At 40.8% G+C, this 26,791-nt stretch overlaps 1 long non-coding RNA gene across 1 annotated transcript in view; it reads left to right on the forward strand.

The window, feature by feature from the left end:
• LOC129348326 (uncharacterized) overlaps nucleotides 1–26,791 on the forward strand; it is a 143,275-nt gene that overhangs the window by 56,352 nt on the left and 60,132 nt on the right. The window contains exon 3 of the long non-coding RNA XR_008600850.1: nucleotides 11,337–11,469. This is a non-coding gene — a long non-coding RNA (uncharacterized LOC129348326). The remainder of the gene's footprint in view (nucleotides 1–11,336; nucleotides 11,470–26,791) is intronic.

Here is a 26,791-nt window from a genome sequence, read left to right on the forward strand (position 1 = left end):
CTGCAGATCAGGAGTCACATCTTCCAAACAATCTCGTCCTCCGTGTGTCCACACCTTTAACCCTCCGTGAAAATACCAGAGCTGCCTCCTACATCCACTTAGAACCTTTTAAGTCCAATAGAATCTCTTTTAATCAAGGAGATACCAAGACACGTTGCATTTAGCACAGTGTTGGCATTCGATGTATTTGTCTGATCTTTGATGTTGTCAATATATGTCATTCGCTGGTGTCCTTTTGCTTTCTTCCCTTCTGTTTTGTCCGTTATCGCAAGATGCTCTATAGTATTCCTCCTCATCACATGTCCTAGGAATTTAGTTTTTCTCGATTTGCTGGTTGCCAGCATTGTTCTTTTCGTGTTCGCTCTCGTAAGCACCTCTTTAATGGTTCCTCTTTCTACCCACGATGTCTCTAGCGTTCTTCGTAGGAACCACACTTCAGTTGCCTGGAGTCTTTTCTGCATATTGTTTGATATTGTCCACATTTCGCATCTATATAGCAAAATTGACATAGCATCGTAGCATCTGAGGATTCTTAGTTTTGTCAAATCACTTGGTCCTTGTGTCATTTCTGATCTTCTCTGAAAGTTTCATCCAAGTCCATTCCTGAGTAATGTTGCGGACAGACAGACAAACCAACGCCGATTGTTGCATAACTCCTCTGAAGCTCTGCTGTGATGGATGGATGGATGGATGGATGGATGGATGGATGGATGGAGGGAGACATTTATGCCCAAACTTATTCATACCCCTGTCAAATGCAAGGAATTTCTATTTTTTTCAGTTACACATCAGTATTTCACCTCAGATTTACCATAAACAGGACATGAGGGCAGTCTGGAACCATGACCAATCATGTTATGTGAAGCAACACTGTTAAAGGTGTCAAATCAAACTTTGACAATGATATTAATGTTACAAAATGGTTGAGTCAGAGTCCTGATTTAAATCTCATCGAGAACATACGGATGGAGCTCAAGAAACGGGCGACAGCAAGGAAACCCTCAAACCTCAAGGATCTTGAAACATTTGAAGGAGTAGTCCAAAATGCAATTGATTATTGAGACAAGGTATGAGTAATTTTGAACAGTGGGATTTTTGATGTTTCTTTACGCTTTCTATCTTAAATAAATTGGTTATGGCTTAAGACTTTCATGTGTGTAATATTTATATCAAATCTGAAGTGAAACTGAAAAAATTTAAGACATTTCTTGTAATTGACAGAGGTATGAATAATAATTTTGGGCTGATAGATAGATAGAATTGTTCCATCATGCTCTCTGTTTATCGAATGTTTCCTGTGATTAAGGATGATTAAATGAACTGACATTAAGTCATGAAGAACTTTGGATCCGCAGCTCAACTGTTTTCTGTCTCCTCTGTTTTATTTCCATCGTTTAGAATTTAAAGCTGTACTTTACCAAACACAAATATTTGATTATTCTCAGTGTGAAAATAAAACTCACACAATCGTGCTGGATTTACAGTGAGTGCTAATTGCTGCCTCATTTCCATTTCACCTTTATTTCACAAAGGAGCTTTTTATCCCGACCACGAGGGACGTTCAGTGCTTTTGTGTTTATTTACATGTGACATGAGCATTGACAACAAGTGGAATTATTAATCTGCGCGTGTGCTGTTGCTCAATATCCTGCTTTATATGCATCTTCTGTGCAGCAACAGTCTTTCTGAATGCATCTTAAATGGATTTAATGTTTTATGTGAAGCCTCTTCTGAGCTCAACATCAGACGTGCACTGCAAAAATGAAACAAAACTGATTTACCAGGTTTTTTGTTTTACTTTCGACTGCTTTCATATGCTTTGTAATGCAGAAAAATAATAATACAGTTGCAAGAATTAACTGATTTTACGTCTAATGTAACGTAACATTTAAAACCTGGCACTATGAATAAACATTCAGTATCCATTTTTTAAAGAAAACTGAGTGTTTTTCACATAAAAAGGTCACAATTTCACAAATATTTCCTTTTATTCAATAACTGTTAAATTCATTTTCATGCTGTAAACCTATTTCCTAAATTAGACATAGTGACAACAGAAAGAGAAGTGTTGGTTCTGTAATTTTACATAAATTAGTTTGCTAAATGAGAGATTTTGTGTATAATTAAGGTTTTCTCAGCAAGTGTTGACTTAATGTTATTTCACCAGTGTATAGTATTTCTAAGTGTTGATAATTGATCTACATACAGTTAATTACTGCAACAGCTGCACAAATTTTTTGATTGATGTCTTTTGTAATTGTGGGAAAAAATTTTTGCTCAACATAATATTGTAAATAATAATTGTCATGCACTCAACCCTGTTCGTGTAACCTTTTTAGCTGGTAAAAGAAGAAGAAAACAGTGAATCGCATGATTTTAAAAATTAACATCAAACAATTTTCCAAAAGAATGGATAGAGCAAAGCTATGTCCTCTCTTCTATTTTTCATATTTTTATAACATTGTCAGTCTGAATTGATGTCTTAGTGTACCTCATATTATCAGAACAAGACAAATTCTTTTTACTTTTTGCTCCACCAAGGAACGGCGTACGTTTGTGTTTGTCTGTCTGTCTGTTAGCAACATTACTCAAAAATATACTAACGGAATTGGATGAAATTTTCAGGGAAGGTCAGAAATGATACAAGGACCAATTGATTAGATTTTGGCAGTGATGCAGCTTATAGTCTGGATCCATGGACTTGTTAAATATTTCAACAACTATGGCAACAAGTGAACACTACGTCAGCTCCCTGCTTGCGATCCTACTACAAATCGACCGCTGTGGACTTATCGGGACTTATCTGTTGGTAATGATACGACTGAGCAGCCTTGGCATAGTACTGCACTCTGTAAGTGCTTTTCTTGTTTCTTTACTGTCTCTTGGTCAGCAGTAACAGTTAGCTAAATATCTAGCTTCTACTCCTGAGAAAAAGCTAACATTAGCATGGATTAGCAACCCTGTTACTGTGATTAGAGTAGGGTTAGCAAACAACAAATTAAACATGGAATAAAAATGGTGCCATTGGTGTGTAACCTGGCCCAGCCAAGTTTTTGATAGTTTATTACCTATTATTGATGAATATGTAGCAGAAAATTGTAAAAGAAAAGGTTATTTTTCAAAAATTTTGAAGCCCAAATGTCCTCCAATTCTGGAATGACCCTTATGGTGCTATGAGCAGATTTTAAAATTTCCTTGCTCACAGTTTCCAGTGTTGCTTCTGACCACCGGTTTGTTCTCAGGAAGGAACAGTTATTTGCACAGTTCTGAATTGAATGAAATTATGAATTAAAAAAATAATTGTGGTTTTTGGAGGGAGGTTGTCTGAGGTCTTTCGAGTGGAAGGAGGTCCGATGGCATTGAAGTCCTGCAGAGACAATAGAGCCGCAGCGCCTCAAACATCCACATATTTCTACCTACAAACACACACAACCTTCTGACTGTGATCCAGAGAACAATGCCGGGTTCTGCTCAGTGATCGTCTCCCTCTTTCACCTTTTCTCTCCCCGTCTTTTATCTTTCCCTTTCATCCGCCGTTTGCTCCCATCGGGCCGAGGACCCGAGCAGCTGAGCTTCCCTCCACCGACTCCAGTTGGACACACAGTCGTTTGCATTCATGCCTCCACACACACACACACACACACACACACACACACACACACACACACACACACACACACACACACACTTCATGCATTGCCTCCGATTAATTTTCTTGTCTCATTTGTTTGAATCAAGACCCTTAAGAGTGCATACAAACGCTGACCTTGAGACACAGAAGATGAGACACTTGAACTCAGACTGAAGAGAGACGCATCCTCCGAGTGGAAACCTTGTGGAGAAGCGACAACATACTTTTCTAAGAGATGGGAGGCAGGCACTTGAGGGAAAATTAAATCTCTCCAAGGATGCTGTCGGGGGCATTGAGAAAAGATTGGCGTTTTGTGTCTAAATACATCCTCTGAACCGGCTCGGTTCACGCATCCTCCATTTTTTACATGTTTTTGTTTATGGTAAATTCATTTCTGCGTTTTAAATGCTGCTCCGACGGTACACAGACGTGCTTTGGAAGATTCTCGAGCGTAGCTGCGGGTGAGAAAGTTTGAATGTAATAATTTGTTTTTCTTTTATGGCTGAGGAGATAAAGAGGTTTCTCGCTCAAACTTGAGACTGTGATTGAAATCACTTTAGTCCAAAGTCACAAGAAAGTCCCATCAGTGGCACTGAGCTCACCACACTTCCTGCTAATTTTTTTTCCCCCTGATTCTCCAATTCTAACCGTCTAGGTCATTACCTTGTCTTTTATGTCTTTTTGAAATTATTTCTCATAATGTGAACTCTTTTTATGTGGCTATGAATTGTGAACAGGCTTATTTTCCTCTTAAATTGATTGAGTTTTTAAAGGGGGTGTAGGAGCGTTTCAGACCAAGTTTCAAATGGCTCATAAATATTAGAACAAATTATGTAAAGATTCATCAGAATGATTTCCAAGCTGCTGATAAATGGAATCAAACTACAATCCATTCCTTTTTAATGAGAACATATACTCAGTGACACCCTCAGCATCTGTAGTTCCATCGCTCTTCCATCTAAGAGTCGGATCGATTTGAGCTGAAAAGCATCCAGACCTTGTGAAGCAGAAAATCAATGATTGTTTGTCCAAAAGCAGCAGTGAGATGGAAATAATGTAGCAGCAAACAAGTTAAAATTTACTAGTTAACACAAATCAGGTTAGTTAAAAAATTTCCCTCCACTTAGGTTTGAAAAATTTTTAGGTTTGTATAATAATTAGAGTAAAAATTAGTGGTGGGATGCAATTTAAAAAATGTAGAAAATTACAGGCTTTGTAATAAATCGCGATTAATCGCATTTTTGTCAAATAGCGATATTTGACACAATAAGCAAAATTTTTTAATCAAATAAATTTTGTTTGACGTTTGAATCGATGAATAGACATATACATGAACTTATAAAACAAAAATGTTTGTTTCATTTATATATTTATCTGCATTTTTCATCTGTCTACTACATTCACAGATTACTGCAAACTCAAAGTGCAATTATAGCGATTTTATTCACCAATTGAAGACTTTTTGTGACAAGCTCAATGTGGTTTCGTCTTCCTTCACTGTTCACCAAACTTTCTTGTGCTTTGACATCACTCAGTGAGTCCTGTGCATCTTCTTCACAGCTGGCAGACAGACTTTAGGTTCATTACTGCCACCTACTGGGCTGGAGTGTGCATCAGTACCAGAAATTAGGGAACTGAGAAAGGCGCGATTAATTGTATTATTTTTTTAAACACGTTATTTTTTCTGTAATTAATTCATCAAAATGAACACGTTAAAGTCCCAGCCCGAGTAAAAATAGATCAAATCCCTCCTCAGGAAGTCAAAATGTATCTACGTCTCCGACCTCCGACATCACTGAAAGTTACTTTGGCGGTGCAAGTTCACTTTTGCACATCATAGTAAACGCACAACACAGATTAAGCTCTAGGTAATCATTCTGTGTTTAGCACTTTGACAGAGTTTTTAATGTCTGAGCTGACGTCTCTGTAGCTTTAAACCGTGTCTCTGTGTTTGCTGTCATTTTTCCTTTTGGACTGCTGGATGTCACAAAGTGCACCAAGAGCTCAGAGGTTTCTGCTTCCGAAAGATGAATTTCAAAGCAATTTTCATCAATTATCAGCAGAGATTGTGAACCGACTTTCCACCAGTGTGACTTTTACACTCGTCACATAGAATCATTGTGTGACTGTAGAATGAATTCATTCCATATTGTTAACAGTATTGAAGCTTTACTGCGCGTTGATTATGCAGCTTTAGCTTCATGCCGCTCTCTGTGCGTTTAGGGCATCACACTGCTGCATCTTCCTTTTCAGTTCTAATAATCACTCCCAGGGTTCAGTTCACGGTTTGTTCAACTTGCGGAAACATTTTCTCTTTGTCGGTTTTTAAACAAATGCGAAGGCAAAGACAATTGGCCGAGGCTGACACGTGCACGCGGACACACACGTACAATTAAAAGATGAAAGAGCCAATCATTGAAAAGTTTCTCAACAACCTCAGGTCGAGGCACAGAGGGAATGAGGGATGAAAGGCGACAGAGAGAGAATGAAAGAGACGGTGGAGCTGCAGGAGATCACATGCCAGGCCTCTGTCACACTAATACATTATTACGCACATTAATACACACAAACACACACATTAATATACACTAACACATGCCAGGGCTCTGTCACTCACACGTCAACACACACATTAATATACACAAACACACATACAACACACTAGACCTCTGTCACACACAAACACTCACACACACATTAACACACACAAAATAATACACACACACCAACACACCCACACATTAACATACGCATTAAAACACAGACAAATTAACACACACACACACACTGTGCATTCCTGTTTGTCCACCAGTTGCATGAATACAATCTGAGAGTATTTTATATTTGCGTTTTCAGATTTCTGGGGTCACTTTGCACCAAACACTGATCAGCTAATGATGTGCTGCACAAAGTTTCCTGCTCTGCTTCTGTACCTGTCTGGTTGCCGTGACGCCCAGGGCCTGTCACTCATGCTCACACTCTCTCACACACACACACACACACACACACGCACGCACACTGCGCTCGGTGGGTGGCGGTGTAGCGCGGCGGCGGGTGACCACATCAGAATGCAGGTTGGAGGTTTGACATTCCTGGAGGCTGTGTCCGTCTAGCCGGTTAGCGGAGGACAGCCAATAACAGCAGCGCTGCCGACTATCTGATGAGGCTGATTCAGTCAATAGGAGCAGACGAAGCAGGTCTGATGTTGCTGCTCTCACCTGTGTGTGTTCAAATGGACGATTGTCTGTAGCAGTAATGAAGGCAGGCAGAGATTATCACAGCTGGCCGCCTGCAGACCTCAAGGTCAAAGCAGCACAAAGGCACCAACACTGTGCGGTGACTGTGTGCACGTGGATGTATGTGTGTGTTTAAGATGTGAGAGCGACAAAGCAGTTGATGATTGATTGGCTTGATGCTGAGAGAGAGGAAGGGTGACGGCGGCAGGTTATCAGCCGGAGAAAATGTAAAAAAATCCATTTAAGGATCAGTAATTACTCACATACAGTGCTTGACAAATTTACTAGACCAACTGTCATAAAAACAAGGAAACACAAATATTTTAGAAATCTGTCGAAAACCTGTTTCAAACGAAAAGTTATATTATTTATTGGGCAAATAACAGTCCTTATTCACATATGTTAACCCAAAATCTTAATATTTTCTATGACCTCCTTTTTGCATTCTTGCTGCCATTGTTTTTATCTACTTTTAAACAGTCTCTTTTGTGATTGAGTTTCAAATAGTTTCTAGTTGTTCCCAGAGACTTGTTTTGGATGAAACTTTTGTGCTCATCTATTTTTGAATTCAATTAATCCCAGATCTCTAAAATAGGATTCTAATTTGGAGTTTGACTTGGCCAGTCCATCAGTTCCAGGACTCCAGATTCCTTTTCCTTGGTCTCTTCTGATGATCACGCAGTTATTGTCCTGGTAAATAAATGCTCTTTTTGTGGAAAAGTCTGAACATTTTTAGAGCATAAGAAGATGTTACACATGAGCCATACTTTCTGAACCTGAAATCCAACTGAACGTACTGCAGCATAAGGTGATTTACCGGCTTGCATTTAACGTGATCGTTAAACCTGAGATAACGATGAAGGTTTAGATCTGTTCTTCTTCTTCCCAAAGATGGAAACTTAAACCCACTCGGTTTGCATCATGTCTTCCCTGGAGCGAAAGGAAGAGGACACTTTTAATGGTTTTTCAGGAGCCTACCCTCTGCTTCAAGTGTTTCCTTTGCTGTTTACGACTGTTTAGTCAACCTTGCAAAATGGCCTCTGAAGTTTTTAATGTCGCTCATTCAATTAAAGTTGGAGGGAGATGTGAACCTGGGGGGGCAATAAGTCACATATTGGTATTATCCTGCCCTGCTAATTACTGAAGCAATGAACTTTAATTAATATCTCAGCTCCGTGTGTGTGTTTAAGCATGCAAATGTGCGTGCGTGAGGGTGAGCGTGCACGTCGGTGTGTGTCTTTACGCACTTGTGACCGACTGCGCTTTATCTCTGCAAACACGCCAGCACACACACGTGTACACACACATGTACGCGGCGGAGGCTGACATTTCACAGCGTGTCTCGGTTCACGTGAGGAACGCTGACACGGTGAACCCAGGAAGGCTAGCAGTGCTGTTAGCATTAGCATAATTATCTCCCCTCCTCGATCAGCAGCGTTGAGGACCGACAACGCAAACGACAACACTGACAGAATACACAACTATTTCTGTTCCTGAAAGCACCGGTTAGTTCTGAATCTGGACTTCAGGTGTCACGATGATTCTCTGATGCACAAAGATGACGTGGATTGTCAGTGTTTGGTCAAAAAAGGTACAATTTAAATTAGAACAATGTCTATCCAGCCACAATCATTGTAGTTACATGAAGAGAATTTAACAAGGCAAATAATTCGTATAGCACAATTTATACACAAGGCAATTCAATGTGCTTTACAATGGCAAAGAAATACATTCAGAAAATTTATTATAAAGATGATATAAAAGTATACATTAAGGTCAAACATTGAAATCATACAAATAAAAGATAGAACTACATTAAAAGTCAAGAAAATAGATTGAGCATCTAAGAGAAAGGTGCAGTGAACAACATGGTTTTCAGGCCTGATTTAAAAGAAAAGTTTGAGCAGACCTCAGGTGTTCAGGAAGTTTGGTCCACAGGTGAGGAGCAGAATAGCTGAATGCTGCTTCGCTAGTCTTGGTTCTGGTTCTGGGAACACACAGCAAACCTGTCCCTGATGATCTGAGGACTCTGGATGCTTCATATGGAACTAAAAAGTCCAGGATGTATTTTGGTCCAAGACCATTCAGTGCTTTGGAGACCAAGAGTCAGATTTTGAACTTTTTGCTTAACAGGAAACCAGTGTAGTGATTCGAGGACTGGTGTAATATGGTCCAGTTTAATGGTGTTAGTTAGGACTCCGGCAGCAGCATTCTGGATCAACTGCAGCTGCTTGATTGATTTCTTGTTAAGACCTGTAAAAACACCATTGCGATAATCTAACTTACTGAAAATAAATGCATGAACAAGTTCCTCTGTGTCTTCTCTAGACAGAAAACCCTTGATTCTAGCAATGGTCTGCATTTGATAAAAGGCAGATTTAGTAACAGCTTTCAAGTGGCTGTTCAAATTCAGATCTGAGTCAATAATGATGCCCAGGTTTCTGGATTGATTTGTAACTTTTAATGACATGGAATAAAGGTGAGCACCGATCTTTGACCTTTCGTTATTGAGGCCAAATACAGTCACTTTCTGAGATTTACCATAATGTTTATGCTCATGAATTCCATCACAGATAGGATGTATGAAACAACCCGACAGTTTGTTCTTTTTCTAATTTCCACCTGCCTTTTGCTAACTTATGCATCTCAGGGACATCTGTTTTGACAGCTTGGACATTACAATTAATTACATTTCCAATGCAGCGAGTCACAGAAGCATCAAGTAGATTTACTTCAAAGCCTGTGACGGCTGCTTTTAATAACCGACAGATTCTCTGCTGAATATACGGTTTGACCTCTCTGAGCGACACCCACCTCTGGTGTGTTTTTGTGTCCAGACAAATGAGTATCCGCGATGCTAAAATACCAATTAAAGCGCTCTATAAAACAATTACATTTTAAAAGAACAACAAAGGTTGTGTTTGTGTAGAGGCAGATGCTGGTGTGTGTTGGTGTGTGTTGCTGAGTGAGTTGTGTTACCTACTGGGCTTTGCCTTGAGCGAGCGGCGCCCTTCACTTCCCTTTGCCCAGAGCTTTGCTACGGCCACGACTGCTGTGAGGCAGAAATAGGAACTCTGAAACAACCACGGCATCTTGGACGCACAAAATAAAACACTGTCCTTGCTGGAAACAGTTTTTGGTAGTTTTTGAATGAGGATCGTGTATCAGATGTTCAAGCATCCAGAAGGAACCACATATCAGACCATTAGGGTTTTATTTAGCAACTTAGCAAGACCAGCATCACAAACATCAGCGTATGCAGACTCACTAAGGGGTTAAGCTTTATACTTATTATTTATTTGATGGGGACAGTGCATATTAGTGAATGACAGCAATAGATGTAAATATGCCAGATTATAGCAACAATGCTAATTTACATCCGCAGTCCCGAGAACATGAACACGTAGTATTCCAATCAGCGATGAGAGATGAAAACCAAACCGAGTCTGATCTTTACTGCGGCAGATCAGATTTTCACTAATTTCTGAACTCTCTCCCAACTTCAGAGCTCCATAAACGTATTTAACATTCCCCCTGTCATTTCTTTCCGCCCTTCCTTCATCCTACTCGCCACTTTCATCCTGTCCTGCTGCTGGACTCCCCGTCAGGTTTTTCCTCCTCCCTCCATCTTTTCGTCCCGTTCTGTGATCCTTTCAAGTGTGCTGATCTCACCTTGTGTGTTTGAAGCCCAAAGAGCAGGCGGCGGGCGATTCTGGATCACACTACTAAAGACCCCGACACATCTGAGAGAGAGGGGATGGATCAATAAATAGACGGATGGATGGATGGATAAATTAGTGATAGATGAATGGATGGATGAATAAATAGATAGATGCATGTACATAATAAATATCGATAGCTGTGCGAAGACAAAGGAGAGGGAGACAGGTATTTAGACGGGCTTTCATGTCTGTCTTTAATGCCACTCATCTGCAGATGTCACCAGTTGTTCTTGCCAGCTAAACACACACACACACACACACACACACGAACACACACACTCTGCTCTCTCCATCACCTTGCCACAGGCTCTGTCCTCCTGCTTCAAGCCGCCACTGTCTGCTGTGAGTGTATTGAGTCGCTTCAATCAATGGCAAACTGTGTGTGTGTGTGTGTGTGTGTGTGTGTGTGTGTGTGTGTGTGTGTGTGTGTGTGTGTGTGTGTGTGTGTGTGTGTGTGTGTGTGTGTTCTGCTATGCTCCCCCCAGTGAGTTATATGACAATATGAACACATTAAAGTGGATGAACTCAATCAGGAACACACACTAAAAGTCACTCTAATTCCACTAAAGGAAGCCTCCGTGTACGACATTTAAGTAATTTTGTGTATCTCTCTCTCTCTCTGTGTGTGTGTGTGTGTGTGTGTGTGTGTGTGTGTGTGTGTGTGTGTGTGTGTGTGTGTGTGTGTGTGTGTGTGTGTGTGTGTGTGTGTGTGTGTGTGTGTGTGTGTGTGTGTCGTGTGGATTTCAGCACTCGCACCACAACGTTCTGCCGTATCCTTGCGGATGCAGCTGCAGGCCGATCCCACACCTGCCCCTGACCTCTGAACCAGGAAGTGGAAGTTCCTCCTCCTCTTGTCTGACCCTGACTGGGAGTGTTGTAGGTGAGTAGTTCTGATCTCCTGCTGTATGTCCAGTGTGTTTTATGCACGTCGTTGAAACAAATAGTGTTCATTTTTGCAGGTGAATTAGTTTTCATGTAATCTTGTTTCTTTAAAACCGGCACAAGTTTCATTCTGAACTTTACGTGAACCGTCACAGAGCAGAACAATGCACTATGAATCTCCACCCTGAGGTACCCAGAGAGTTACCAACCTTTCTGCAGGTTTAAGACAAGCCTTGTGTTTCCTGTGCTGAAAGCGCCAGGCCTGACTTATAGCTTGTAAGTGTACTTGTGGAGCTGTAGGTGTGGCGTGCATCCTTTTACTCGTGAAACGTCAGGAAGAGTAAATGTGTCAACACCTATTATACGCATGTGGTGCAAGGAAACCAGCAGAGCAGCATGTCCAGAAGTTGCTTCATCATCAGTGTCAATGTGGAAACTGTCATTAATGAAGAACACGCTACAGTTCTTTCAGAATTTAAGACTAGGATTTTTGGCTTTTAGGCCAAAGGGCAAGACAGGAAATGTGTTTTTTTTTTTTTTTGCTGCTTAGAGAAGTTATTCCTGACAACGGGCCAAAGGATAACGAGAGTTCAGCCCTTCTGAACCGACCCACCGGCAGCTCAATAGCAGCTTCCTGCGTCATCAGGCGCTGACGCACAAGATCCTCAAATTAAAATGGAAAAACCTCGTTAACGAAACCCCCAGCGGCACTGTCAAATCTTTTCCATAACGGAGTGGAAATCAGATCTCATTTTCTCTTAAAGCTGTGTGGACATGAAACCTGTAATTGTTGGTGTTTGTTTTTCGAAAATGAAAAGATTGCGATCCAGAACTTGGTGTTGCGTACGTAGTTTTAGTCCGTGGTTGGATGCAGTATGCAGATGGTCTTTAGTCAGCTGTGAGCCAAAACATTTGAGCTGTTGACTGGCTGAATCTAGTGAATCCACAATATAATAGCATTACTTTTGAACCGACAACTCAATAAGGAAAGTCTGGTAAAACCATAAGGAAGGAGGAGGAGGAATGAAGGGACTAGTCGAATACCGATCGCGTGACATCGTCCGAAAGGGGGGGTTCGAATATTGGGATCTCTAAATAAATCTTCGGATACCACCATAACGACCACCAATCTCGCGATGACCTGAAACCCTGGCGTCCAATCTCATCGTCGGTACGGCACAGCTCGATTTGAATATTAGATGAAAATCAAAGGACGCCCGCATATTCAAACGCAGTCGTAACAGTGGAACTTTACCATCCACAACTCCATCATTTGTCAAATTAAAAATCATTTCAGACAGCTCTGGATTGAAAATACGACCCTGTTTCCCAAAAATGTCTGTCAACTTCACCCAGTCCTTCAGTACATTCTATTGTAGACCGACTATGCATTGAAAAATATCTGATCTATGTTAAGAAAAAAGCTATAATGTAGTAAAATGTCACATGCTGCCTCATATTTATGTTCCAGCATGTGTTAAAATGGTCTTGACTTCCATATGCTGCTTGAACCCACCCAGTGTTCCAGCTTTACTAAGTATAAATTTAAATTTATTACAGCTGAAGGTCTCACTGAGACGAAGCAGCAGAGTGACGTTTTCCCTGAACCAGCATTCAGATGGATCTCATTATCATCTGCATCTGGCCTCAGGTGTTTAGGCACAAGAAGACAGATAGATTTTATATAAATAAAAAAGAAAGTAATGGCTGATTCAAAGAATACTTGATTAATTTTGAAGTGGCTGTGGCTGCTGAAAAGATGTAATTCTTTTGATTGTTCTGCCCTTTGTCAGTCATAGTTGTTGTTCAATGCCGAGGAGGCTGAGTCATGAAGTCCACCTTGCGACGGCTTCATAATGTGAAGTGTTTCTCAGGATTTAGAGCGGAATGGTTGCTGCTGAAACACGGCAGATCTGTTGGGTTGACTCCTGAACTGTTCACTGAGTGGAGGCTGCACAGAGCAGAAAGGCAAACATGCAGCGGCTTCAGCGTTATCAACGTACTGCTTCTCAGCTGTTCTCTCTCTTCAGTCCACTTCCTGAGGAAACTCCTCTTTAAGCTGCGGCTCCAAAAGGTCAGACTCGGGTCGATTTACATGATTTCTAGCGGAGGTTCCCCACTGTGCTGCCAGGAGACGCCCAGCAGAACAGTTTAGAGTCCTCTGCATGTAGAAAACACTTTAGTGGATCAGGCAGGTTAGACTGATGTTTAGTCTTTCTGTCACACTGGACAGAAGCTCTTCTACTCCAGTAAATGTTAAAATCCAGATCGTGTTTGTGTTGTGCTTGGACTTGAGCAGCCGCTCTGTGTGTGTTTGAGGCGTTTACGGGATAAAATTCACACACTGAGCTGTGTTTGATGTCCAATTGATCTGAGAAGCCTGATGACCTCCTGCATCTTAGAGATGAGCAGCTGGAAATGTGTTTGTTTCTGGCTGCTGCAGATCACATGTTGTTGTCCATTAAAGCTCTCTGAAGGACATTTCCTGTACAGGAAGGTGAAAACAGTCAAAGTGGTTGTAAATTCTCAAGTTAATCTGAAAAGATTATTCGAATACATGGACCTTTTTTTACTGTCAGGCCTCAAGTCCTCTTCACGTTTATTTTTCTCTCGTCTTCTGATTCTCCTGGTGAAAACACTCTCCGCTCCTTATTCTTTAGCCGACTGCCTTTCAGCCGCTTCATTCTTTGTTTCTTCCCTTCCTTCCTCCCCTCCCCTCTCCTCGCTCTTCTCCATCTCCTTTTATTTGCTGTTAAAAATTAGAAAGCTAGCAGCTGGTCCTTTCTCCTTCTTTAACCTCTGCCACCCCTTCGCAGGCACATGTGTGAGTCTATCTGCCCAAGGCACTGAGGTCCCAGCAGCTCAGGCTACATGCCAACTAGCATGATAAGATGGACACACACACAATTCACTCTTTTGTGTTTCAAGCAGCCAGATTTATATCAGAATGTCTTTACTTTTGTGTCCTAACCAAGACTCTGCAGGCCCGTCTTACACGGCACTCTTTGACGCTTCCTAAATATCATCATGCATCATGAAAAGCTGACTAAAGCTGTGATGAGCTGAGCCCGAGGAGAGTAAAAGCAGCCACTATCAGTCACTTTCTCAGAGGTGTTTGGCACCTGCTAACAGAGCGAAGCAGCAACTGCAGCCGATGGAGCAGAAAAACACGGAGCTTTTCTTCTGCTTGTCTGATCAGCAGGCGGCACTGAGACACCTGGAAGGACTCCAAAGGAAACACACACAAACCCACTGTGTCCACTAGCTCGAGTGGCTAATGTGTAATGAAGGAGAAAAGACACATCTGCACATCTGTTCTTGTTAGAGGCGGCGACACAAAGAGGGAGATAGAGATGTTCAGCGCGAACCTGCTGCTGAATCAGACTCCAGCATGAGGAACGGGAGGGATTTTAAAGTTTGCATTCAATAATGGGAAATATGGGGCGCCCGTATAGCTCAACACGTTGAGCGGGCGACCCATGTACAGGGGCTGGTCCCCGACGCAGCTGGCCCGGGTTCGATTCCTGCTCGCGGCCCTTTGCTGCATGTCTTTCCCGACTCTTCTGCCCTGTTTCCTGTCTCTCTCTCACTGTGCCTATCCAATAAAAGCCGACAAAAAGGCCAAAAAAAAAATATATATATATAAAAAAAAAAAAAAAAAGTGAAAAAAAAAATAATAATAATGGGAAATATGAGAAACATTCAGGGAAGGGAAAGTTTAGTTTTGCATAAATAATAGTGGTGGGACGTGATTTTAAAAAATTTATCTGATTAATTCATTCTTAATTGCAATTAATTGCATTTTTGTCAAATAGCAATATTTGACACACAAAGCAAAGTTTTTCAGTTCAAATAAATTTTGGTTTACAATTTAACACTTATTTTGAACATTTTAAGGCTTTCTGTAACCTCAAGCACTTTCAGTGACTTGAAAAGTGGTCTATTATGGGATGGCTACACCGTTTGCCAGTACCAGGACAGTCCAGTACCAGGACTGTCCTGGTTCTGTCCTGTGTCTCCATGGCAACAAGGCAAAGCTAGCAAGTTCAGCTAACAAAATTTTTTTAAAAGTGAAAAATATCGAATAAGTTACACTCCTTAGTCGTAGAAAACTATTTTATGGTTTGTTGACAGTTCCTCGCTTGTTTATTTAAATTTTTAAATTATTTTTTTAAATTACTATTTCTGGAAGTTTCTTTCAGTGTCTCGCACAGCGGGGTTTAAAAACAGTCCATTAGCTCTGGTGCTAACAGCAACATGTTTTGCATTGAGGTTCGGAAAGTGAGACGAGCCTTTATGTTCGTTTTGGTCAGCAGTGGTTTTGGCCTTGGAACTCTGTCATGGATGCCATTTTTGCCCAGTCTCTTCCTTATTGTTGAGTCATGAACACTGACCTGAACTGAGGCAAGGGAGGCCTGCAGTTCTGTAGATGTTGTCCTGGGTTCCTTTGTAATCTCTTGGATGAGTCGTTGCTGTGCTCTTGGGGTAATTTTGGGACGATTCACCACTGTCCCACGTTTTCTCCATTTGTAGATAATGGCTCTCAACGTGGTTCTCTGGAGTCCTAAAGCTTTAGAAATGGCTTTATAGCCCTTTCCAGACTGATGGATGTCAGTTACTTTATTTCTCATCTGTTCTTGAACTTCTTTTGTTGTGTCTTTTTGACATCTTTTGGCCAACTTCATTTTGTTAGTTTGATAGTGTTAAACATTTAAGTTGGGGCAAATATTCAAAAAAATAAGAATTCATGAAGGGGGCAAAGACTTTTTCTAGGCACTGTATCTATTAGAAGAGATGTCTTTAATTCCTGGAAAGCTTACCGTCTGCTCTTTTGGTTGTGAAGACTTTAGTCACTACCCACAAGGAAACAGACAGAATGCAAATGTCAAAACATGATGTGAGATTATACATGGACCATTTTGAGAGCTCAGGAACAAAAAACAAAGTCGGAAGATTATGAAGAGCAGATTTAGAAGATTTAAGATGTGAAGAGAAAGAGTGATAGAGAAAGAGCGGATAATAAAGAAAGACATCTGTAGCGGTTGTAAGGACGTGGATTTGCTGTCTTAATACAGTTACATCTCTCCCAAGGGGACCGAAGGATTAGATATGGTCATTTCATCAGACGGGGGAGGATTAAGAAGACTGGAAGGGCAGAGGAAAAAATAGACGATAGGAAAGTGAGATGGACGGAGGGGGATTGAAGGACTGACTGGAGGAGGAGTTTGGTTTTATTCAAATTAATTTTCAAAATCAGGCTCCGTTTTTGGCATCGGTTTGGTGCATTTATCAACAAAAAGTGAATTTGCAGTTTGGTTATCTGCAGCACTGGAGGGGAATCGTGGAAAAGGGCGACATGAAGAAGTCTGAGCGAGACTCACTGATGGACCAGCTGTCTCCACACAGGAGACCAGCACAAACAAACAGCCTCTAAATACAACACATTCACTCATACGGGTCGTTCCACAATTGGAGGACATTTTACACCCCACCCATCAAATTTCAAATAATCCATGTACAAAATAATAAAACACGCAGTAGTTGTGTAAATGTACTTGTCCTGAGAACAAATCTAGAAAAACTAGGAGAAAAAAATGTTTGGAAATGTTTAAAAAATACCAAATAAGTCTGGAGTTTTTCCTCTTGTCCCACCCCAGTGATGACCAAATTGAATCTTAAATAAAATTGTACTCTTGTAATTGTGGGAAAATTTTTAATCAACATAATATTTAAAATAATAATTATTTTGCATGGAACGTGTGTCCCACAACAACCGTTTTTGCTGGTAGAAGAAGAAGAAAACAGTGAATGACATGATGCACTGGAATTAACATCATCAAAAAGTTTTCCAAAAGAATAGGTAGAGCAAAGCTATGTCTTTTCTTCTGTTTTTCATATTTTTCCATCAGTAAGTTTGTCCTCTTGGTCAGCAGTAGCAGCTAGCTAAATAACTAGCTTCTACTCCTGAGAAAAAGCTAACATTAGCATGGATTAGCAACCCTGTTACTGTGATTAGAGTAGGGTTAGCAAACAACAAATAAAACATGGAATAAAAATGGTACCATTGATGTGTAAGCCATTCAAGCCTTTGATATTTTATTATCTATTATTGATGAATATGTAGCAGAAAATTGTAAAAGAGAAGGTTAAAATTTCTCCAAAGATTTTCAACCCATGTCCTCCAATTGTGGAATGACCCTTATATCTGACAAATGTTGGTAGGAGGAACACAAGAAAAGAGGCAGCAAAAGAGAAGGAAGTCAGAACAAGATCTTTTATTCAGCTGCAACACAAAGTAGCTGCTCTTGGGTATTTTTTTTTCAGTCTTAAAGTGATTCGAGGTGACTAACCCTCCGATTGTCTGCTTCACTTTAGACAGAAAATGGAATAAAATAACGGAGAGAAGGGAAAAAGGAGATCAAGGTAAAGGAAACAGATTAAAAGTCAAAATAGAGGAAGAGCATGGGAGTGAGCGGTGAGGCCAAGGCTCAGCAGCCTCAGACATATGGCCGTCTCCTTCTTGATTACACTTGAGCTGGCTGGAAGATTACCAGCTCAGTGTGTGTGTGTCCTTCTGCATATGTTCCAGAGTGTGTGAGTCCAGGACCTCACAGTGAAGCTGTAGATTACTGGACACCGCTGAACTTCTGTCTGCGGGCGAATCTAAGATTACCGGAGAGTGTGCGGCAGATTACTAGACGGCGATGCGTTTCTTTTTTTAAGATTAAGGGTCGATGCGTTCGCTCCTTCAGCTGCTGGATTACTGAGTGCAGAGAGTGTTTGTGTCTTAACACCAAGATTACACCAAGTGGAGTGGATTGAGCTGCAGGGTCACAGGGAAGCGAGATCAGATAGCTTCTTTAATCTCTGCCAGTGTGTTTGAACGGCGCGGACGCGTGTGTTTTCTGCGTGTTCTATTTCATTTGCGTGTGCGTGTGTGTTTGCATGTGTGTGTGGTCTCATCTGGCCGGGCTCTTCTTGGAAGGAAACGCGTCCATATGCTAGAAGAAGGCTGCCCGTGACCTCACACCAGGACGCTGCTGTAGTCTGCCGCTATCCGCGAGGAGGATGGAGATGGAAATAAAAAGGGGTGGTGGGCAGAAAGATGGAGGAGCAGGGAGGGAGCGAGCGGAGATGCCAAGACAGAGGGAGAGAAAACAGTGGAGTAAAAGTCAGTGCAGCACTTGTCAACTGTCTCAGCATGTTCATGTTTACCAGACTGGGAAACCAAAGGAGGAAAGATCCAAATCAGTCGCTGAGATCACAGAATTGTGTGCCAGAGAGACTGAAGGCGGATATACAACTGTTCCATAGAGTGAATATGATAACTGCTCAGTTCAGCTTTGACCTGTTTGGTTCACTTTTAATTTTACACCCACATAAAGCAGCTAAACTGTCCTTTAACTACTCGTTTGGTCATCAGCTGTTTATTTTCTGCAGCAGTGTTCCTCAGGAGTTAGTGTTGATTATTGGTGACCAAGATAGACAGATTATCAATATTTAGAGTTGATAAACATGAACTATAAGGTTTTAATAACTAGTGACAGCAGAGAACCTGTCATCCATAACTAGATTTCTTCATTAATAAGGGTGACTATAATTGAACATTTAAATAGAAATAGGAGGATTAAATGGCCCCTTTTTTATCTAACTGAGATTGATCAGTTTGTCTCCTTCTGCTGTTCTTATGTTTTCTTAATTCTTCTCTGTTCTGTCACTTTTATTGTCCAGCAGAATTACTGCTGAGGCTCTACTATGGCACTTTGAGTAGGTCTTTCCTTTATTTTGTCACCGTCAGTAGATGTCCGTGGTGCTGAGCTCCCCAGAAAAAGAGTCTGCATTGACAGTTTTATATCCATTAATGGATCCACAGTGGAGCTCCAGTCACAGCTGTAGTTCTGCCAGCACACATCTGTCCACAATCATCGTGAAGCCTTGAGACAAACAGAATCCTTGATGTGTTTAATGGAGACGGACACTAATGGGTCAAGGTTTGTTTTTTTGTGTTTCCAGCATCATTCAAAGCCATTACAGTTGACGTCTAAGAAACGAAGACACCGATAGCCTGAGGGCCAGGAAACAAGAATAATAAGAGTCTCCTGATGCCTGATCATTCCTTCATTATCCTCAGATTTATAAATACTCTTCACGTCTACGTATAAGTGTGTACTATTACTGTGTGTTGCCATGGGCAGTGTTGTGGCTGAGGAGAGCTGCTGTCTGTTGTTCTTTATTCACTCTGCTGACAGTTTGCTTCTCTATAAATACTGCATGGATCAGTATTATTACAAGCTGAGCTTCATAAATGTCACTAATGTGTCCTTTTGCATGTTTGTTATCTGTCTAAAAACCGTAGCAGCAGTGCAGATACAGGTCCTGATCTCAAACATAAAATAAAACGACAATAAAATCAAAAACTGAAAATATTCTGGCAGCTGGGGCATCAAAGTTACTCTAAAATAAATAGAACTTCATAATCCCATGAAATTACAGTGATTTCCCATAATTAAATTACAGTTTTAGCCTAATATTAAATGAGAGCTTGTGTATTTTTTATTTTTTTTGGCTTTTTAAAGAATACTGAAGGAAATTCACATGTATGAAAACATTTAATTACGTATACATGTGGTCGATTAATGTATAATGCAAATAATGCTGCTGCATAAATGTTATTACTGAAGTTTGATTTTAGAAGTGTTATTTATGCTATCAAAAAAACTAGCAAATGGGTTTCAAGTTACACAAATCTACTGTTTCAGATTATATCAAATGTTTACATGTGACTTGATTTCAAAATAAAACACGTATGTGATCTCCAAACATCACTACTTCAGTCTTCAATAATAAACACAGTTTTTTAGCACATTTCTGCTGTGAAAACCTCGGTAATTAACAAATAAATCTATGTAAAATTACAGAATAGTATTTTTTTCTGTTAATTATCAATAATTGTATTTAGCAGACATAGAGAAATATATTTACAGTATTAATCTTTACAGTGTCTACTAAATGAAAAGTAAATTTCTGAGAAATTCTGACAAATTTTGTGAAAATATTTTGAGTTTTTTATGTAATTTAAATTTTAGGACATATAAATTGCCTGTTTTTAACTGTGGTTCACTGATTTAAATGTTTTTCGCAGTTTTTGGACTAAAAGCAAAACGATTCAAAGCAAAACTATCAGTGTTTGACTGCAGAGGAAATCGTTTATAGGATCAGTTATCTTTTTAGGAGATTTATTGACTGTAATAAAAATATATAGTTTTGCCAAATTCAATATATTTGTCAGCTGAGCAGAGATCAGTCACTCAGTTTCTGTTCTTTACATCTTTTTTATCAGTAATACAGTTTGTGTTTCGTGAAAGTTCAGTTAAAACAAAAGAACCACAATAAAACCCTCAGACACATGAAGCTCCAGTCCCTGAACATAGTGAAGCTCCCTCATGTAGCTCAACCATTTACCCTTTACCAAGCATTTACCCTCCACCAGGGTTATTACTAACTTCTAACCATTTACTATTTACTTCCACCAGGGTTATTACTAACCCTTAAACCTAACCCAAACCATGGTCAGTTCTAACCTAACCCCAACCCACCGGTGTGTTGAAGGACAGTTTCCCCACCCTCATGAGACGAGCCGGGTGGAGATCCAGACATGAATATCCTGTGGAGGCTTTTAAAGGACTTTGGCCTGAGTGTGTATGTGTGTGTGTCGTTGGTCGATAGTCGGGGACACGGAGAGAAAATAAAAAACTCAAGCCTGAGTGGCCTCTGTGTGTTGCCATGAAATCTTTAGTTAAATATTTGCTCAGCGGCCGCTGTGGATGAGCAAGATAACCTCAGAGCCTCAACTGGATCCTCCTGCCCTGAAAACATGGTTCCTACCTCCTCCTCTCCAATATATTCATTCTATCAACCCTGACTGGGAGCTTTTCTCAGCGCACATCATCTATTATTAGCTGCATTGATCCCTGACTGATGGAAGAGTCTTGCTGTCTTGTTCGACTTGCAGAGCAGCGGGTTTTCCAGAGTCGATGGAACTGAGGGAGGAAACAGAACAGAAATGATGTGAAGAAGGTGAAAGGAGGAAACAGAATAAAGACACCGAGCACAGACATGATGTGAGGAAGATGAGTGGAGTGAAGGTGAAGAGCAGAGGATGGAGGGATTCGGGTGGAGGGGTGACTGTTGGCAGAGCACAGTGATAATCCGTTGCCTGTGTGAATGATTAGCATATATGCTAAACACTTCAATTCTATCAGCTAACACTGAGAGGCTGAGATAACTAACAGGACCAGCTCCTTGTTGTTTTATTTTATTTCTCCCCCTTCAGCTTTAATTTCTCCTGATTGTGAGAATCTTTCTCCTTTATTCTTGCGGTCTCAGGAAAAGACGTTTTCTCTTCCTCGTTTGTCTTCACTTCCAACTTATAGAACCAAGACGGTCGCATTCGAGAAACATTTCATGAATGACGTTGACTTGTTGCAAATTTTGATCTATTGTCAAGTTTGCACAAAGCCTGTTTGGATATTTTTTTACTTGCACAATATATCTGCCATCATCTATTTAATTTTGCTAACTGAGACCAGAAATGAAAGGAAACCAGGCTGGTAATGTCTCATGTTTCTTTGTTTTGTCGAGAAACTACAGAAACCAGCGGTTAACTGAGCCTGGAAACGTGTTTTCGGTTTATATGAAGCTTGATATAGTTTAATATTTGCAGCTGACAGCTTCTTCAGCTGGTGTGCAGTTTAAAAAGCATCCAATAGCAACAGTCTTGTGTTATTGATTAGTTTTTAGAGTCCTGTAGAAGAAAAAATCAGGCAAACATTTAAACGTATACTAGAAAATGCACGTTTTACATTTTATGCTTCTACTTTTTCTGCTCATCACATTTTTCTACTTCTGTTTATATTTTTTTCGACTGTTGATATTTCTGAGCAGTTTCCCCCCAGGGATCAATAAAGTATTTGGGAATGAAGAACAAAAGTTAAGATTAGAGAAAAGTCTGAAAGAGTTTTGATTAAAAAAAAAACAAAAAAAAAAAAACACCGAGCTGCACAGGGGGATGTTTTGTTCTTTACCATGCAGGTTTATTTGGGGTCAGTCGCTGCTCAACATTCTGCTGCTCTACAACAAAACAAATGGATCCCGTTTGAGTTGCATTTGCTAAAAATCTGGATGCATATTTAATGATGAGCGTTATCAGTTGGCTTTGGGCTTGAAGGCTGCAGGGTGGAGACGTCAGGACGTATTAGGAGGAAGGCCGACGCCTTGTTGACATTGTGTTTAATTCATTTTTCTTGAATCTCGGTTATCAGTCGACATAAAATATGGATAACATTTAATAAAACAGTCTCCAGTACAAGTGAAGTCTGTTTAATATTCAGCCTAAAGGAAGATTTCCTGAACTAACAACCCCTGCAAGGCTGCAGGTTACACAACTGAAGACGGTTTGTGTTTGTGCAGCATGAAAACAACCTACATCACGTTATGTCCTAATAATGTTTGAACACACACACACTTGAGGAGGTGTGAAAGGTGTCTATGAAACACTAGCCATGTTTGTGCAGAGTGGCGCTGAAACACATTGGAGCTCTTCAGGTCCATTCAAATGCAAAATAACAGTGCACACAGACACACACACACACACACACACACACACACAGCACTCATCCTGCCCACACACTCAACTCATTAACACACACTTACTGCTGTTTTACAGGACGGACGGTGAACACTGGACAGAATTAGGGCTTTACTGTGGACTCTTCTGGTTTTATTGTGCGCTGTATAGCAAATAATAGCAAAATATAAAGACTGACGTCGATAAATTAACACAATAATCACATGAATACTATAAAAAAAGGCTCATATTTGTAGTACTAGTAGCAGGGTGGTTTTGTATCTCTTTGAATTCACATTTCTGTGCTCTTAGTTTGTCACAGCAGCCCTAACCCCAGTAATGTTTTTTCAACATGAGGCTTTTTACTTAGTGATGGGACGATCAGCATTAGTTTGTCTGTTTGTCTGCCTGTTCACAACATTACTCAAAAATGGACTATCAGATTTGGATGAAATTATCAGGGAAGGTCAAAAATGACATAAGGACCAAGTGATTAAGTTTTGGCAGTGATGCGACTTATAGTCTGGATCCTCGGATTTGTTAAAGATTTCTGTATCATTGCGAGATAGCGGCACAACATCACCGTAACCATGACTACAAGCGAACTTCAAGCAATCAGCTGGCACCTGATGATCACATGATTGCGATCCAACTTCAAATTGACCGCTGCGGACTTATCAGAACTTATCTAATTGATTAAATTGTGGGGGTGTTTCTAAGTCCCATCAATTCCTGCCGCCTGCTACATATTTAGGTCATGCGATTCGGTATCTGTACATAATGTGCACATGCATAACACACGTCTGTACTCATCACAAGGTCATTTTGTTTGTGGGTACAACTATATTAAATGGACACATTCTATGTTGCGATGATTTCTGATCATCAATGATTAATAAACAAATGCTGCATTTCTTTAAAAAAAAAAATGCTGCATTTCTGACAATGCAATATGGGGGAATGAACAGCCTTGACGGAGTACTACGCTCTCTGAGTGCGTTTTTTGTTTGGGAATGTATTTTTAAAGTCACAGTTATAACACACTGGCCAGGCATAGCTTTTTTTTACAGTACACATATTTGTTTATCAGCAATACAGCGTGATTAGTGATTTTATTGGTTATGTTTAGGCAACGAATGTGGTCTAGCAAATGCTAACTTGAGGCAAGACAATATTTATGTAGATTTTTAGTTTTTTTCTTGTTCAAATGAAGCCAAACACTCCGAATGAAGGTCAGTCTTATGATTTTTAATGTTAGTTCACAAAATATGTCACCTTAGATAATTTTATCACAGTATTATATTACTAAGAGACTTCCACAAATTCCAACAATTCTCCTAGAGCCAGCTCTTTGGTGACAGTGTAAAGAAAAAGTTCTGTTTAACAGAAAGAAACCTTCAGCAGAACCAAGCTCAGGGAGGGTGGTCGTCTGCTTCGACCAGTCGGGGTGAGGCTAAACTTATTTACTTCTGAATGTCTCCTGCAGAAATATTTCATAACAAACTCTTTCTATTCTCGAAAAACACAAGCTTGCATTGGAAATGTTTAAGCTTTGTTAAATTTTGGCACTAAATGAGCAGCTGTTTGTATTCAGTGAACGCAACAGAAGCAGATTCGTTCCTTCTGTCATTCTCCGTTCCCTCCTTCCTTTCTTCTCGGCCTCAGCTAGCATCTGTTTGTGTGCAGTCGGCTCGGTGTGGGGCCTCCCAGAGCTCCTGGCCTTCCAGACTGACACTTCCCTCCCATCTTTTATTCAGCTGCCGCCCAGCCGAGGGCTCCTCCAGACGGGCTGTGCCTTCAGGCGAGCCCCAGGCTTCGACGCCCAACAAGGCCTCTCGAGTGGAGTCGCGCGCTCCACCCCTGCCCCCAAACACGCACATGCCTCCACGCATCCACACATTTGGACACGCATCCACACCGACCTGCAGTAGCCAGCATCCGGAGGGCCATTCACACCGGTCGCGCCATCGTTTGTTTTTATTCATACGACTAGTTATTCATTTATTGTTGCTCTTTTATTCATTTCCGTGCAGCAGAGACAGGGGACAGTTCTGGAGACGTGAACTGACAGCAACAAACGCCGTTTTCTGGATTCTGTCTTGCAGATGTGGAAGGTGGTGACTGAGGAGGGTTAAAGCGGGGTCAGGGTCGGTCATGTTCTGTGCTGATCATAACAGCTAGAAAAGTGTGAGCATCTGATACGGTTCGACATGTTTTCCTTTTCCTGTCCCTCTGAGGATCTGCGAGACATGGCGAGCTGCTTAGCTCTGGAGCAGCTCCAAACAGGAAGTGGTGTTGAGAAATACTTCCAGGTTAGCAGGAGGTCAGCGGAGGGAGCAGAGGAAGTGCAGCTGCCTCCGTCCATCCTGCCGACACACGTGTAGAAACATTTAAAACGCTGCTGGCATCAAGGGACGGTGAGGAGCCTCCTGGTCCAGCTCATGTATCCTGTTTTCACTGCATGGCACAGAAACAGACAGAGACAAAAGAAAAAGTAAGAAAAATGAGATTAAAACTGAGGAGACGGAGAGGAATTTTTACTTGGGGAAGATAATGGCTCAGTTGTGTATATGATGGGAGTTGATTGTGTTCACCTGAGTGTGTGTTTGTGTGTGTCTGCCGGCATCGTCTTGAGGATAGATGTGATTACGTGGCGGCCATTGTGTTGGAGCGAGCATATGGTTTGTGACACATCTCTTTCTAGTGCCATACCGTCTGTCTATACGGCATAATGGCAGCCAAGACAGCAGTCCTTTTTACTGAAGGCCCGTTTGAAGGAAAACATGGAAGAGCATTAGTGGAAGTTTATTCCCCGGCTCATCGTTTTGGACTCCACGGACGAAGACGGTTTTAAAAAGTGGATTCGCTTTAAAGGGAAAAAAAAAGTTTGTGTCTCCAACTTACTTTTTCTTGATTTCTATTTATACTTGCTGGAACAATGTGATTCTCGGTGGGAATCCTGAGATCAGGGGAATAATACCTTCCAAATGACTTGGAAAGTCAACTAGAGAAAGGAGGAGAGTTTCCTTTCTTATTGTTTTATGGGGGATTGGATGGAAAATCCTGGAAATGGTATTGTTTTAAAGGATCTCAGCAGTGATCCGAAGGGGATTCAGATCCTGTTCATTTGTTCTGTCACTCACAAGCTGAGTCCTTGCATATTTTGTAGTTTAAAACCGGCCAAGTGTCCTCAAAAAACAAAACAAAACAAAAAAAAAAACCTCTTTCAGAAAAGTAAAACGTTTATTTTTTTTTTAACATGAATTGGTTTGACATTTCTTTTTTAAGTCCTACACAAATTCTACACAGCATATTGTATATTGTCAGTTACAGCTCTGTATCGAAGGTTTTCTCTGCTTTATTTTCGCATCACGGCTCCAGCATTGTTGTTCATGTCAGCATTTCGCGTTACATTTACAAGCCCTCCACAGTAAACACTGTCAACGAGCTGATAACTGTGAATAAAGCACACAACAGCTGCTAAGACGGGAGAAAGGAAGGACATGAAAGAGACGAGAACAAGCACAAGTCCCAGAGGACGGAAGAACAAATAAATGGGTTAATCCTCTGGAAAGAGGGAGCAGAGAGAGGGATGAAGACGACAGAAACACTGTTTGATTGCTGTTCTTCTTAAAAGGTGACACTCAGACAGCAAACACCGGCTGAAATTAAACACTCCTGACGATGACCGACA

Source organism: Amphiprion ocellaris, chromosome 24 (assembly GCF_022539595.1).
Source record: "Amphiprion ocellaris isolate individual 3 ecotype Okinawa chromosome 24, ASM2253959v1, whole genome shotgun sequence".
Lineage (NCBI taxonomy): Eukaryota > Metazoa > Chordata > Actinopteri > Pomacentridae > Amphiprion > Amphiprion ocellaris.